The sequence below is a fragment of the Nerophis lumbriciformis genome, linkage group LG02 (assembly GCF_033978685.3).
Source record: "Nerophis lumbriciformis linkage group LG02, RoL_Nlum_v2.1, whole genome shotgun sequence".
Classification (NCBI taxonomy): Eukaryota; Metazoa; Chordata; class Actinopteri; order Syngnathiformes; family Syngnathidae; genus Nerophis; species Nerophis lumbriciformis.
This window is the reverse complement of record NC_084549.2, coordinates 48,105,530-48,121,023: the sequence shown is the minus strand read 5'-3', so window position 1 is coordinate 48,121,023 and position 15,494 is coordinate 48,105,530. Positions and strand designations below refer to the sequence as shown.

At 37.3% G+C, this 15,494-nt stretch overlaps 1 protein-coding gene across 1 annotated transcript in view; it reads right to left on the bottom strand.

Moving 5' to 3' along the window:
• The window catches only part of pitx3 (paired-like homeodomain 3), a 42,380-nt gene extending 27,768 nt beyond the window's left edge, over positions 1 to 14,612 (bottom strand). The window contains exon 1 of the mRNA XM_061963846.1: positions 14,380 to 14,612. The gene's annotated coding sequence lies outside the window, so the exon portion shown is untranslated. The remainder of the gene's footprint in view (positions 1 to 14,379) is intronic.
• Positions 14,613 to 15,494: the final 882 nt, after the last annotated feature.

Genomic DNA, 15,494 nt, shown 5'->3' with positions numbered 1-15,494 from the left:
CAGTTGTACTACTAACTAGATTATTGTGCGTTAACAGTATTTAAAACAATAGTAAAGTGGTTTCCTGTACATTGTACCAGACAGAATAAACTAAGTTGAAGATTTTGGACAATAAGTTTATTCAAGTTTATTCTGACTTAGGACTGTTGTTGGATTTTACAGTGTAGAAATTATCCAAATAAACCCCAAAATCTGATCAAATGTTCGTTATACCATTTCTGATATTTGCTGAAAATTTTATCAAAATCCGCCCACAACTTTTTGAGTTATTTTGCTAACTGACAGACAGACAAACCCCAGCTATTTCCCCCAGGGATCAATAAAGTACTTTCTATTCTATTCTATTACATACAGCAGTGTTTTTCAACCACTGTGCCGTGGCACACTAGTGTGCCGTGAGATACAGTCTGGTGTGCTGTGGGAGATGATCTAAATTCACCTATTTGGGTTAAAACTATTTTTTGCAAACCAGTAATTATAGTCTGCAAATTATGTGTTGTTGTTGAGTGTCGGTGCTGTCTAAAGCTCAGCAGAGTCACTGTGTAATACTCTTCTATATCAGTAGGTGGCAGCCGGTAGCTAATTGCTTTGTAGATGTCGGAAACAGCAGGAGGCAGTGTGCAGGTAAAAAGGTGTCTAATGCTTAAACCAAAAATAAACAGAACGTGAGTGCCCCTAAGAAAAAGCATTGAAGCTTAGGAAAGGCTATGCAGAATGAAACAAAAACTGAACTGGCTACAAAGTAAACAATAACAGAATGCTGGACGACAGCAAAGACTTACTGCGGAGCAAAAACGGCGTCCACAATGTACATCCGAACATGACATGACAATCAACAATGTCCCCACAAAAAAGGATAAAAACAACTTAAATATTCTTGATTGCTAAAACAAAGTAGATGCGGGAAATATCGCTCAAAGGAAGACATGAAACTGCTACAGGAAAATACCAAAAAAAGAGGAAAAGCCACCAAAATAGGAGCGCAAGACAATAACTAAAACACTACACACAGGAAAACTGAAAAAAAAACCTCATACGGCGTGATGTGACAGGTCTTGACAGTACACCTACTTTGAGACAAAGGCTATATTGATGCATGCTTGGTTATGGTTTAAAGTCATATCCAACAATTGCGACAACGACTTTTTACTGTCAACTGAGTTTCGTCTTTTTAGTGTGCCTCCAGATTTTTTCAACGCAGAAAATGTGCCTTGGCTCAAAAAAAGTTGAAAAACACTGACTTACAGTATACCTCTTGGCGGAGGTAACCAGCAATAAAGCCTCATTTTTGTGGGAATCCCCAGAACTACAGACTAACACACACAGTGACAGGTTTTCACCACCGTGCATTTCAGGAATGTAACATACCAACACTGTTTTATTTTTCACTATCTCAGCTTCAGACTGGACTGTCCTTTCAATTGCTTGTATTCTGATGCGTGACTTCTTCCTGGAAAAAAAGCTAAGATGGCTGTTGTACAGCAAGCAGCGTGCCAACCATTGGCGTTGTTAAGCCTATTTTAGGGGGGCTCAAGCCCCCCTAAAATATTCTTAAACCCCCCTAAATAATTTGGTGTTATATATATATTTTTTTATTTTTTTTATTTTTATTTTTTTTAACAAATACATGCCGACATATTCATTATAAAGTAGCCCGAATATGAGTTTAAATAAATAATCATATAACCTGTAATTATTCACTCAGTTTCCCCTCACTTCATAGCGTAAGGTAGAGAGCCCCTTTAGTGCGTCGGTATCCAATCCATTCCACTTGTTCATATAGAAAATGCCCACATCACTCAAAATCCAGTCCGCATGTTTTCTGAGACCTTGCTTGCGGTCCTGCAGGTGTACGAAGCACATTAGCACACAGCACTGCAGAACAAGAACGTGAATGGATGCAAAATGGACATAAGAAACGTTTTCAAGAAAGTAAGTATTCATCACTGCTTGTAGTAAAATGTATTAGCTCCACTTTACACCAGGTCTGTGTTTGACAAAAAGTTACATTCCCGCTCTAAAACAATGCTGCTACTTAGTTAGCTAGTTACACTGAAATGCATCATGAAGGTCCTGGTTAGTTATAAAGTTAAATGTGCACTCTTTTTTACAATTTGCTATCTTTGGGGTTACTTCCTTCTGGAGCATCAGCTGTGTTTCTCACTTTACATATGGAGGAGAAGAGGAGCTGAGCTCATTCACGTATGACTATCATCAGTAGATAATAATAATAACCACCCCACAACCCCTATTGACATGTAGGAGTCAGGGCAGAGGAGCACAGAAAGTGAGAGGGGAGAGGCCTCTACTGGAAAGGTGAGTAGGAGAGTAATGATGCATATAAATAAATATTAAACTTTTTTTTTTTAAATGGCTTATTGATAAGCCATTTGTTTTATTTATTTCTGGGTGGATCATGTTGACTATTGGTCCTCCTAATTGTCAATCATTCTGGTGATGTTACGTAAGGACATATATATATATATATATATATATATATATATATATATATATATATATATATATATATATATATATATATATATATATATATATATATATATATATATATATATATATGTCCTTACGTAACATCACCAGAATGTCAATCATTCTGGTGATGTTACGTAAGGACATATATATATATATATATATATATATATATATATATATATATATATATATATATATATATATATATATATATATATATATATATATATATATATATATATATATATATATATATGTCCTTACGTAACATCACCAGAATGATTGACAATTAACATGATCCACAACATCCTCTAGTATACCTTTAAGTCTTTCATATATACAGTATATATATATATGTATATATATATATATATATATATATATATACTGTATATATATATATATATATATATACATATATATATATATATATATATATATATGTATATGTGTGTGTATATATATATATATATATATATATATATATAAGAAAAACCCAGACACCATCTTTGTAGTCATTTTTCTCCTGCATGCACTTTACAATGAGTGAAGCTGCACGAAACCTTGTGTCTGCAATTGTAAATAATTTAGTTTTTAAGTTTTGTGTTTCTTTCTTTCTTGTAGAATCTATATAAAGTAATATACATTAGCCTATTGTTAAAATAATGAAAAAAACATAATTAAATATATTTGTTTTATTGTGTTGTTACGTTAATAGCTGTTGTATTATTATAGGATGGCTTGTTAAACATTTCATAGGATTTTCAGAGGGAGGAAAAACCAAGACATTTAATATAAAATGTAAAATGAATAAATACATAAAAAGAAAAAAAAAAGTTAAAAGCCATCGTCCCGGGGAGCATTTCATTTCGTCCCGTGCATTTTTTTACCGTCCCCGGGACGACGGGACTACATTAATCTCAAACCCTGGAAGTTACATTTTATTGTTTGCATTATTTTTTTCAGCATTGCACTTTGAAGATGGTCCCTCAGCTCTTTGACAGCTTTGGCTCTTTTTCAGATCAGCAGACGGACTCTAAGTCTTTCTTATTTACAGTATATATAAACCTTTCTCATTTCTATTCAGACTTCCATATATATTTAATTTCCTTAACGGCTTGCCATAATATATATATTATATACAAGCCAAATTTTCCCGATCCAGATATTACTTTAATTCAAGTAATTAAGTAATATTTCCAGGGCTTGAATTTACAACCATTTTAGTCACATATGTGCCCAATATGTAATCTGTGCAACTTCAAAATATTTGGGAACAAACAATTATTGTATTGTGAGCGAAAGTCGTGGCATTAGCCTCTATGTTGTGAATGAATAACATAGAGGCTAATGCCATGACTTTCATTGTGTTTCAGTGTATCTTGAAGGACATGCAAGTAATTGTTTCTTGTTGATGCTGTAAACAAAATGTCACTGTGCAAACCCATGTTTGTTGTTGTACTGAACACAGATTGAAAATAAACCGACTGAAATAATAATAATAACAATGAATAATTTCTAAGTCTTTGTTAGCCGTTTGTGAAGTTTTGTGCTCGTGCGCTACGTTCGCTGGCATCCTGTGCATCTCCTGGGGGCTAAGCCCCCCCTGTCCTTAAAAGCTAGTGACGCCCCTGGCGCCAACTATTTTAGTACATAAAAAGCTTGAATCTTCCTGCAAAAAGCAGATAGTCTTTATCAAAATATAACTATAGATGTCAACATTGTGTATGTGCTGAAAGATTAATCTATGATTGTTGCCTTTGATAAAAAGCTTAACTCTTTGAAGTTTTGCTGACATTTGCTTTCTTTGATTCGCTGAGTTGGTGCATTCGAAACACTCGAAGCAAACGTGTTTAAGTACTACAAACGATATCATGATAATACTTAAATGGGAAATAATAAACATTAAAAGAATATCAAACAAACCTTTAATGGAGTGATCGCTGCAAACTCATGCATTCTTCGACTCTGCTCCCTTCGGCTGCTTTGTGAGCTGCATGGTTTTTTTATGTCGTTTCGTAAAATCTTGCACTATGCCTCTCTTTTTAATTACCTCTCGAGGAACTCTGAAGAAACAATTATCGTCTTTCGTGATTTAAACGATTCGTACAGCCGAAAACAACACAAGCATAAGGCATTTTTTCTTCGAGAAAGGCTAAATGGTGCAGAGCTGGCTAAAACAGAGCAGGCTTAACCACCACGCATATTTATTGGGCGGGACATGAGCCGGAGGTGACGTCAATAACATCCCAGCAATTAGGGGGTCATATTAAAAAAGATTCAAATTTTTTTAAACACTTCATTATGGTTGGTCTAACATTATGGTTGGTCTAACATGTAATGATGGTTCTTTGGTCAAAATTTTGTATAGATTTCGCTGCACATACCTATCTTCAAGCCATTTTTTGGCTGCCTTCCAAAACGGTTCATTTTGAGAGACAGAGTTGTTTAAATGTAACTTAAATGAAGCCTTCCTTACCAAGCCCCCTCATGCTGACTGCACTTTCGTCCTAGCCCCGGCAGCCTTGTTTATTAGTTGTTGTTTTTTTGCCAAGACCATACAGAATATGGACACCGGTGATTGCCACCGTCCACCCAATTTTTTGTTGACTTTTTCTACAACACAACATCCCAGATGTTATAGTGAGACCAACGACTCACCATGGTTTGTTGTTGGCTCAAAATAGACAGGAAGCCCGGCTACAAATCCGGTACAATCGCTGGCTGAAGTTAAACTTCTTCCGAGTCTTTTTCTCTCCAATGCTGGATCCTGGACTTATACATGTGTATATTAAGAAGCGTGGTTGGGGGTTGGGGGGCGTGGTTGGGGGTGTGGTTAAGAGGGGAGGAATATGTGTGTGTGTCTGGGCCGTGACATAGATGGCAGTATTGCCCTGTTTAAGAGTGTCACAACATTGCTGTTTACGGCAGACGAACTGCTTTACGGTGATGAAAACGTGACTGCTGTTGTTCTGTGTTGTTACCGCGCTGGGAGGACGTTAATGAAACTGCCTAACAATAAACCCACATAAGAAACCAAGAACTCGCCCTCGATCATTCTACAGTTATAACGTGATTGGGCAGGCACGCTGTTTATATTGTGGAAAAGCGGACGTGAAAACAGGTCAGGTCCGCATGGAGCTGGAGGGGGCGTGGCCCTGCCTGAATTTCGGGAGATTTTCGGGAGAAAATTTGTCCCGGGAGGTTTTCGGGAGAGGCGCTGAATTTCGGGAGTCTCCCGGAAAATCCTGGAGGGTTGGCAAGTATGCTGTACATGTAGAAGAAGGAGAAACACAGGCATTTCTGGTTGACTCGCCTTCATATTTCCAGCGGTTAGCTCTGAGTTACGAAACCACTTAATTATTAAGCTGGCTGTGGCGTGTTCTTTCTGACGTCACTTCCTGTGTGGGCGTGTTCTTTCTGGCATCACTTCCTCTCCGAACTCACTTTGTAAACGATCAATGAGTCCATACAAAGCTAAGTGCCGGAGATTCAAGAATTACACGGCTGACTTATCCGTGTAGACATTTGTCCGAGGGGGGGGGGGGACCTTAAACGATGGTTTAGTGTGGCGGAACCGGGGCTTAGGCTAAATAATTATTCAATTAAGGGGTTAAACGACATAGTGTAGACATGGCCTAAGCTAACAGATCAACAAATCAAGCCAACGTCACTAACGTATCGTTCACACATTTCTAACCTACTGTATTGTAATTAGTTACTGTTTCATTGTCTTCTCCATTGCAATAAATTGTCGGCGCTGAGCCCGCCATTAAAATTTGTCTTTTGGAAAATCCATTTTTTGTGAATATTTGTGGGTGAAGCAAGAACCTTTTTAGCCCACACTCGAAGCAACTTCTTCACTGTTGAAGGCACATTGCCATGAATCATAAAAGCTAAAAGTAAGGCACTTTTATCTTCAGGCTGAAAGTTTGTGTAGCAACTTGCACTAGTTAAAGCAACCAACAACAGAACGTTTTCCTTCATTCGTTTCATTTGGACATGTTGTGGTACACCCATTCCTACATGAATTAAAAATGGCTGACTCGTACAAGGATGTTTGCGTAAATTTTTACCACATATGGATAATCGTCACAATTCAGAGCAAATTACAAACAGACCGTTTGGAGAAAGTATAAAGAAAGGCAAGATTGTTTTAATAATATTTATCCACAATTCCTTCACGGTTTGATTTCAAATTTTCGGGACTTATGCAAATCCCAAATACACATAAGCAGATACCTATGGGTAAGAAAAGTAGTTTTTTCATAATAGTGCTGCTTTAAATCTAATATATTTGAGACTTTTTAGTTGAAAAGTATCTAACACCAACAGGACGCTAAAAACCTTCATCAAGAACACGTTGAGTCTTTAAAATGACAACTCTGGAGGCCAACTCAAAGCCAATTACAGGTGAGCATCAAATGCTGGATACTCCAAGGAGATGCCCTGTCCCCGCTGCTGTTCTTCATAGGCCTGAACTTTGTATTTCAGATCATAACAAAGAATGGCTTCAGGTATCCATTCCAAAGTGAAACAAGAATAAGCCACCTCCACTACATGAGTAACTTCAAGCTGTATGCCGAGAACAAGATTGACATAGACTACCTGATTGACCTTACAAAAATATACCGCAATGGCATCGGAATGCCATTCAGACTAGATACTGTATATGTGGGTGAATGATATCCAAGCGAGCGAAGATGATCACAACTAAAGGGGTTGAACTACCTGAGGGCAATATAACAGACAGGGATCCCACAGGTCAATGGTAAACATAAAAAAGCAGCTCTGAGATTAGCCATGGCCAAATATCTACAGGGAGTGAGGAAGATCCTGAAGACCCAGCTGAACGGCAAGAATAAGATCCAGGCCATTAACACCTATGCCCTACCAGTGATCAAACACCCAGCTGGCATATTACCCTGAACACTGGAACAGATGCAAGTCACTGATATCAATTCATGGAGATTTCCACCCTAAGTTCAGCATGCTGAGGCTATACACACAACGAAGGGAGAGGGGCAAAGGACAGGCTAGTGTCACAGGCACAGGAGAAAACAACAGGCCTCCAGGAATACATCAAGAAGATGGCCCCCAGGAATGACCTGGCTTGCTTGCTCTCAACGAAGGTGGACGATGTCCTTCCTTCTCCTTTTCTTTCGATGCTTTGCTTCTTCGTCTTGTCTCATTTTGTTTCAACTTTTTGGAGCTTTTCTCTGCACTGTTCTTCATCTTGTCTCATTTTGTTTCAACTTTTTGGAGCTTTTCTCTGCACTGTTCTTCAAAGGGAAATATGAAATCGATCGACTGGTCTCTCAACACAATTGACAAGATTTTCTCGAGAATCTCAAGATAACCTCTGTGTCCTGACGAAACGTTTGCTGCTGGATACACGATGACGCGTGGGAGAAGTGGAGGGTCGTGTAGCTGGCAATTCTCTCATTTAAGGAAAATTAAAGTATCGACAAATTTGGAAGACAAGGGCTGTCATTCAAGGCACCCAGAAGCTGCCCGACATTATGGATGGGATGGGCAAAGCTGTAGGCACTCTAAACTAAATTGCAAATTATATAACATCTCGGAGAAGCTTTCCGCTCTGCTCGGCGAAATTATAATGTATTTAAAGACCAGGAACGGACTAATAGATTAGACAAGTATTGGAATGTATCGACTCGCGATAACGCACACATCCTGCATCCGCATTTCGCCTTGCACAAGACTGCTGCTGGAAACCCCTCCAGGAGATCGCTGCATTGAGATGCTCTGAAACTCCTTCCTTCGTCCCTTATGGACACATGCCCATTGTTGACTATTTGGGACTAAATCATTGTCGTCTCCATAACAACCCACTGTATTATTGTGATAACACTGTAGATTGAGGCACAAAGATTGTGTCTCCAGACGAAGTGCTGTCTCAGGCTTATGGACACACGCATCCATGGACACCAGTCCCACACTACGCCCCCTACAGGAGCACAGTTTGAGAGAGGATTTTTTTTTCTCTCCCCCCATCAGCCTCCTATCCTGTCTACCCCCTGTATTGTATTTCTGTTTTGTTTTTTTGACGGGTTAACTGTAAACAAATCTCATTGTACTTTTAAAGTGCAATGAAAAAAGCATTTTGTATGTTGTGAATTGCTTAGGCAACAGAATCCCAGTAACTAGGAAGAGCCAGACGGGCTATCATGGGCAGACAAGCCCCTGCATGGCATGTACCACCAACAAATTTAAGAAGTTGCTGACATCGAGAAAACATACCAGTGGCTGCAAAAGGCTGGACTGAAAGCCAGCGCAGAGGCAATAATCATGACAGCACAAGAACAGGCTCTAAACACAAGATCGATAGACGCCAAGGTCTACCACATCAGAAAAGACACCAGGTGCAGGCTGTGCAAAGACGCCCGAGAGACATCAAGGGCACATCACAGTAGGGTCTAAGATTCTGGCAAGCAAGGCATGGATGTAGCGCCATAACCCGGTAGCAGGCATAGTGTACCGGTACATCTGTACCAAATATGGACTGGAGATCCCAGAGTCCAGATGGCAGATAGTCGAAACTATATAATTTAGTTAGTAACAACCAGGCCAAGACCCTGTGGGACTTCTAGATCTGGATCGACAAAAAGGTGATGCCTGATATAGTGGTGGTGGAATAAACATCAGAAGACAGCGGTGGTGAGAGATATAGCAATCCCGAGCAATATCAACATCCGGAAAAAGGAACCAATAAGCTTGAGAAATACCAGATACTGAAAAAGTGCTGGAGAAAATGTGGGCTGTGGTTCCAGTAGTGATCGTGGGACTGGGGGAAGTAACCCCCAAACTGGGTGGATGACTCCAGCAGAGACCAGGAACAACATTTGACATCTCCATGCAGAAGAGTGCAATACTGGGAGCAGCTAAGATCCTGCGCAGAACCCTCAATCTCCCAGGTCTCTGGTAGAAAACCCCAGGATAAAGAATAAAGTATATTTAGAAGGTATGGTAAAGAAATAATATATAGTAGGAAGGTATGTTAAGCAGCAGTTTATGATTTTGGTTTAGTCAGTCTTTGGATGAAAATATATTTTAGTTTCAATCATATATTTATCCTCTAAATTGATTTAGTTTTAGTCTAGTTCTGGTTGACTTAATTCCTCAACATTTTAGTCAATTAAAAGTACAGTAAATTCTGTCGAATAAAATGTAAAGTATAAAAGATAACGCACAACACAATTTAACTTTTTTTGAAACCACTTTTATTAGGGTTATTGTAGAACAACTCAAAAACAAATTTACATTAATACCTGCACTTCATTTATATATCAATAAGTAATTTTCCACTAACCTTACTGTGTTATTATTTTGCTAAAATTAAGGATGTTTTTAAAATGTTGAATAGTATATGACTAAAATGAAGAAAACACTTGTTTTATTCTATATTGTGTATAACTACAAAGAATATCCACATTTGGCATCTTGGCCACTGTCCCGTTTAAATACAGCAACTAGTGTTATACATCTAGAACGTGTATGTATCTCACCTACCTATCTTTCTTTGTGTGGTATAGCTTGAAAAATTACAAATCTGGCATTTTGGTTTGTCACGTTGTGCAATTAATTGAAGAAGTGACATTGGATTAAGTGCACTGTACAGGTATCTTAGTTTATAAAAATGGCGGACAAGCTCACCCATGGTGTACTACAAAAGTAGTGGTAGAGTAAGCAGTCAGGCTCCTGCTCTACCATCTTTAAAATTAACATGGATGATTAGCCTGCAGACGGCTCTTCTTACAGGTTGTATTTTTACCGGCGAAAATAGAGTCACATGGTTTACAACAAGTCTTGTTGTCTATCGTAACAAAGATGAATTGCGTCTATATGTCTTCTCGTTTTTGGATTGATTGATTGAAACTTTTATTAGGAGGTTGCACAGTACAGTACATATTCCGTACAATTGACACCCGAATACGTTTTTCAACTTGTTTAAGTCGGGGTCCACGTTAATCAATTCATGGTACAAATTAATACTGTCATCACACAAGTTAATCATCAGAGTATATACATTTAATTATTTACATTATTTACAATCCGGGGGGTGGGATGTGGAGGGGGTTGGGGCGGGGGGTTAGGTTGGGTTGCTCTCAACATACTTCAGTCATCAACAATTATTTCGTCTCAATATATTCAGTTATATTCTTGTTTTCCCAGTAAACAAATCTAAACACTCTCTCTTACAAAGACATTGGCTCTGATAGGATAGCCTCCGTGATTTACTTCGCCACTCTCCCACATGCAACTGTGATTGAATAGATTCCTAATTTGTTTCACCCACCTAAAGACAAAATTAAATATGATTGGATTTCGTCTGTGTCAATCTTTTCATATCGATTTATTTGTTGACTGGATTGTCAATTAATTTTGCCATTGTTTTAGTCAACGTGCATTTGTTTTGATTAAGTTGTCATCCTATTTTAGTCAGAGGAACTAAGACGAACATTTTTTGTCAACAAATTTTAGACTGGTAAGAAGGTAAGGTATAGTAAGGAGGACTAGTTAGAAAATAAGGTATAGTAAGAATGTATGATAAGAAGGTAAGGTAAAGTAGAAATCAATCTACAGCAAAGCAGCTGTGGCTACAAATGTAGCTTATAAGGAATGTGGAGTGAATGAAGGTGCTTTGAGTCACTAGAAAAAAGTATCACATATTATTAATCCATTATCATTATTATTATTATTATTATGATTATTGTTACAAAGATATATTAAGAAGGTATAGTAAGAAGGTAAGGTAGACTAAGTAGGTAAGGTACTGTTAGACTGTGCAGTACTTTGCAGTGTCAGCAATGTTGTGATGGATGTTGTGAATGTGCTGCTGGGAGTTTTAAAGTTATTCATGTTCATAATTTTAGCACAACAAGGTGTCAGCACCCTCACACCCCCCTGCCCCCTCTCATTCCTGCTCCCCCTCCACACGCCACAAGAGTAGCATGATGACATTTGAAAAGTCAAGAACTTTCTACACATCCAACAAGCTGTCACATGACCTAACAAACTAGGTCAGACTTCATTTACATAAAAAGCCAACAAGTTTGTGTTGTGGAGCACTTTTCAATTTGCATGAGCAGCGACCTCATTAAAACTCATATCTGCTCATAATAATGAAAAAGATAATAACGCCTGGGAAAATCCTTTCCTTCTTCAGGAGATTGTGGCGTCCATCTGGAGGTCCGTTGTGCAGACAGCCAGTTATTATTATAGGCATTATTCATAAACGCGTGGAGAATTAATTCCCGGGATTAAGATTTGATTAAGATGTGTGTCACTTTGCTGTCTGAGAACTTATTAATGCCTCCTTGAAGAGGCGGCAGATGGAATTTCACTCCAATGTTTGGAGATGTTAATTTGTGCACTCCTATGACACACATTTGCATTTGATTGAGGCCTTCAATCAAACACAAACACAGGAACTCAACACACACTGCGCCACACAACTACCCGTTAAGAAGTATTTCTACACTTAGAAAATAAATCTAACAACCACAAAATTAACATCTAAATTTCCTCCAATTACCACACAAGGTTGGTCTTTTGTTAAATTTTAGTCAAGTCATTTACAAAAGGTAGACAAGGTAGGGCCAACCATGATTAGCCTACCAAGCAGAAGCACACAATACCACACAAGCTATACATATGTAATAAGTGTCCTTCATTGAACAATATTGCAGTCTAAAACATATCATTTGTCAAATAAACAAGTATCAAATAATCGTAGTTTCATATTACTTGCACATAAAAAGACTCCAATGCAAAAGTCTATTAAAAAGTATTCAGTAACAAACGTGTTCATACCTACCATTGTTCTATGTTTGACTAATTTCACTTGATCAAACATTTTCTAACATTCCACACTCCGAAATATTACAACTATGTATGATTCCTGCTGATATTTTATCAGATCAATATTAATATTATTATATATTCAAAGATTCAATATCGGTATTGGAAGTGAAAAAGTTGTATTGTGACACCCTTAATAATATGTCATCATCAAGTTCTTAAATGGAGTTGTTGTCATGTGACTATCACAGGATATTTTCCAAAATGGCCAAATAAAACCCACCTGATTTTCATAAGCTTATTTTTTTTTACCATTAGAAATCATTTTGAATACATTTTACAATTTAAGAATGTTAAAAAGGTGTCGAGTATTACAATTCGACTGGTCTTATCATGTCTTCAATTGATTAATACAGAAAACATATCGGCTTTTAGCCTTACAGTTTTAGGGAAAGTCTGACGTGACGCATCTAATAGTAAAAATGCTAATAATGCAGTCAATACATGTAACAGCTTCAATCATTTTACATGCTCTTTATTCTTACTTTTTCTATTAAAAAAACCGGAAATAATACATTCATCATGAGCAATATAATATGTAACATCAACATTAGATATATTTTCTGTGTTTCATATCCACCATCATTTAATTTAAATGGATAGTAGATTTCGGAATATTTGTAATAAAATAATATTATTGTATTTATCACAAAACTATTTGACTGCTCCGATAACAATCTCTGTAATTTACATTTAGGATATCAAAAGTTAGAATGGATTTATTTGAATCGATAGGATAAATTGCATACAACGTAAGAAGAGTTCTTAAAACGGCAGCGTGTATTACAGTTGTTCCATAAGCAGGCCGTCCACCTCACTTTGCATTTCCGCAAAAATAAGCTCTGACTTTAAATTAATAATATTTTTTATAATTATTATTACTGTATTTTTTTTTGTCTGTTGTGGTGCATAATTGTTTGTGGGGGGTTTTATTTTATTTTGCATTTTTGTTGTTGTTAAAAAAGGAAACGAGCGCGACTTTAAAAAGGAAAGACACGAAGCCGATCATGAATACATAAATAGTGAATGCGGCTCAATATAATAATAACAATAATGTAATGGTAATAATAATGTATGATATTATAGGCTATCGAACAATAAAACAATAGGTGCGTACAACAATAATAATAGTAGTTTAGTAAAATATAAAATATTGGTCTGGTATTGCGCGTTCAGTTTCTTGTTTGATTGGTGCAAACATATAAGTACGGTAATATAATGACGCAATAAATAATCCATTGCATTTAAAGATATTTAGAAAAAACAATTTGCATTTATAATTTTTTTTTTTTAATGTGTACTTTTACACAATTGTTAAAATATTTTATAAATTGTTTTAAAAAAAACCCAGCTAAAACAGTAGTGAACAGCATATTAAATCATCTTTTTTATTTTATGTGATTTTCATATTTCACCAAATTGTCTTTTACGAGTTAGTGTGTTAGTGGGTGTGCTCGCGCGCGCGTGCGAGTGCGCGCGTGTGGTTGGCCCCTCAAACACCTGTCACCTATCAATTTACCGCACATCTCCAAATGTTTCGTTGTTGTAAATTACTGATCGTGCGCTATTATATCAAGGACTAAAATATGCAAAGAAGAACATTCCCCATTTTCTTTTTTCAAACTATAATATTTCATTTCTTTGTCACCAACAAAACAATATTTAATTTATTCGTCACCAACAAACAATATGTATTTTCTTTGTCACCGATATAATCAATTATCGAACATTCATATAACAAGCAGAAAAGTACAATATGAAACTCATCAAATATTGTGTTTAATTGTCATGATTATTATCAATTTGTTATTTTGCAAGCATTTTTTCCTGTATAACAAAATCCATATGGTCCACAGATTTTATATTTTTGTGTAAATCCTGCATACATTTACCGATTATCGAAATAAGGGGTGGGTTTTTTTTCTAGTGCGTTGTTTACATGAGGATAATTGATCAATACGGCGAGAGCTTACATTTTATAATAATAATAATAATACAACTTACATTAAATCCCGGCCAAGTGTGAACGATCTTTACTGTCGTCTGCAGGATGTTCTGACTTCACGTTTGACATGAAAAAAAGTTCCTCTGAGAGGGGAGAAGTCCGAAAAGTTTGTCTTCGTGCTGTCATGTATAAGAAGATGAGGTCCTCACAAACACACACACACACTCATATACACTCACACACACACAGACACAGTGTAAGTGTGGTGTAGATCCTCACACACACTCACAAACACTCAGTGTAAGTGTAGAGGAGAGAAGGTGGAGGAAGACTTGATGCAAAATATTGTGTGTGTCTGACAGAAAGGACAGCCCCCATTCTCTCTCTTTCTCTCTGGCTGTCTCTCTCTCTCTCTCACACACACACACACACACACACAGGCACGCTTCTTCTGTTTCCCCAAAGTACCAAAATGAACGGGATGGATTAGTGGTTACCAAAGTGCGGCTCAGGGGCCACTTGTGCCCACAGCTCATTGTGTATTGTACATGAATAAATTATATAAATACATGAAAAATGTCTAATAAAATACTGTAAGGAATATATAAAAATGTTAACACCCTGAAAAAGGAGTGGCAAGAAGCGGAACTTATTAAGTCCCAATCCTTATCTTTTACTGATCATTCATTCACAATGTATATGTTAACACTTACAATGTTAGTTTGATAATGTATGCAGTGATTGGGGGGTAATATGATTAATACCAAGGATGATTATGATCACACTGAATTTTGGAGGGTTTAAGTTACGAGAACAACATTATTTGCTACTGGGATGTACCGATCCAGATCAAATTTAAATCTTATATCAGCAATAAATGGGATTTGATGTGCTTGCAGGGGCGCCGCTAGCGATTTTGGGCCCCATGAAAAGAATCTTTACAGGGCCCCCAACACAGTGTCATTATTTTTTCTGTATTATAATTTCATCATCATTAGGGGCCTCTCTGGGCCCCCCTCAATCATGGGCCCCTAGAATCCGTCTCCTTTACCCCCCCCCCCCCCCCCCCCTTTTCGGCGCCCCTGTGTGCTTGCATGTGAAAATGTGTGATACAAGCTTTGATACAAGCAGTCCTGCAGCGTGTTTACTTGTGCAAAGCTGGACAGCTGAGTTA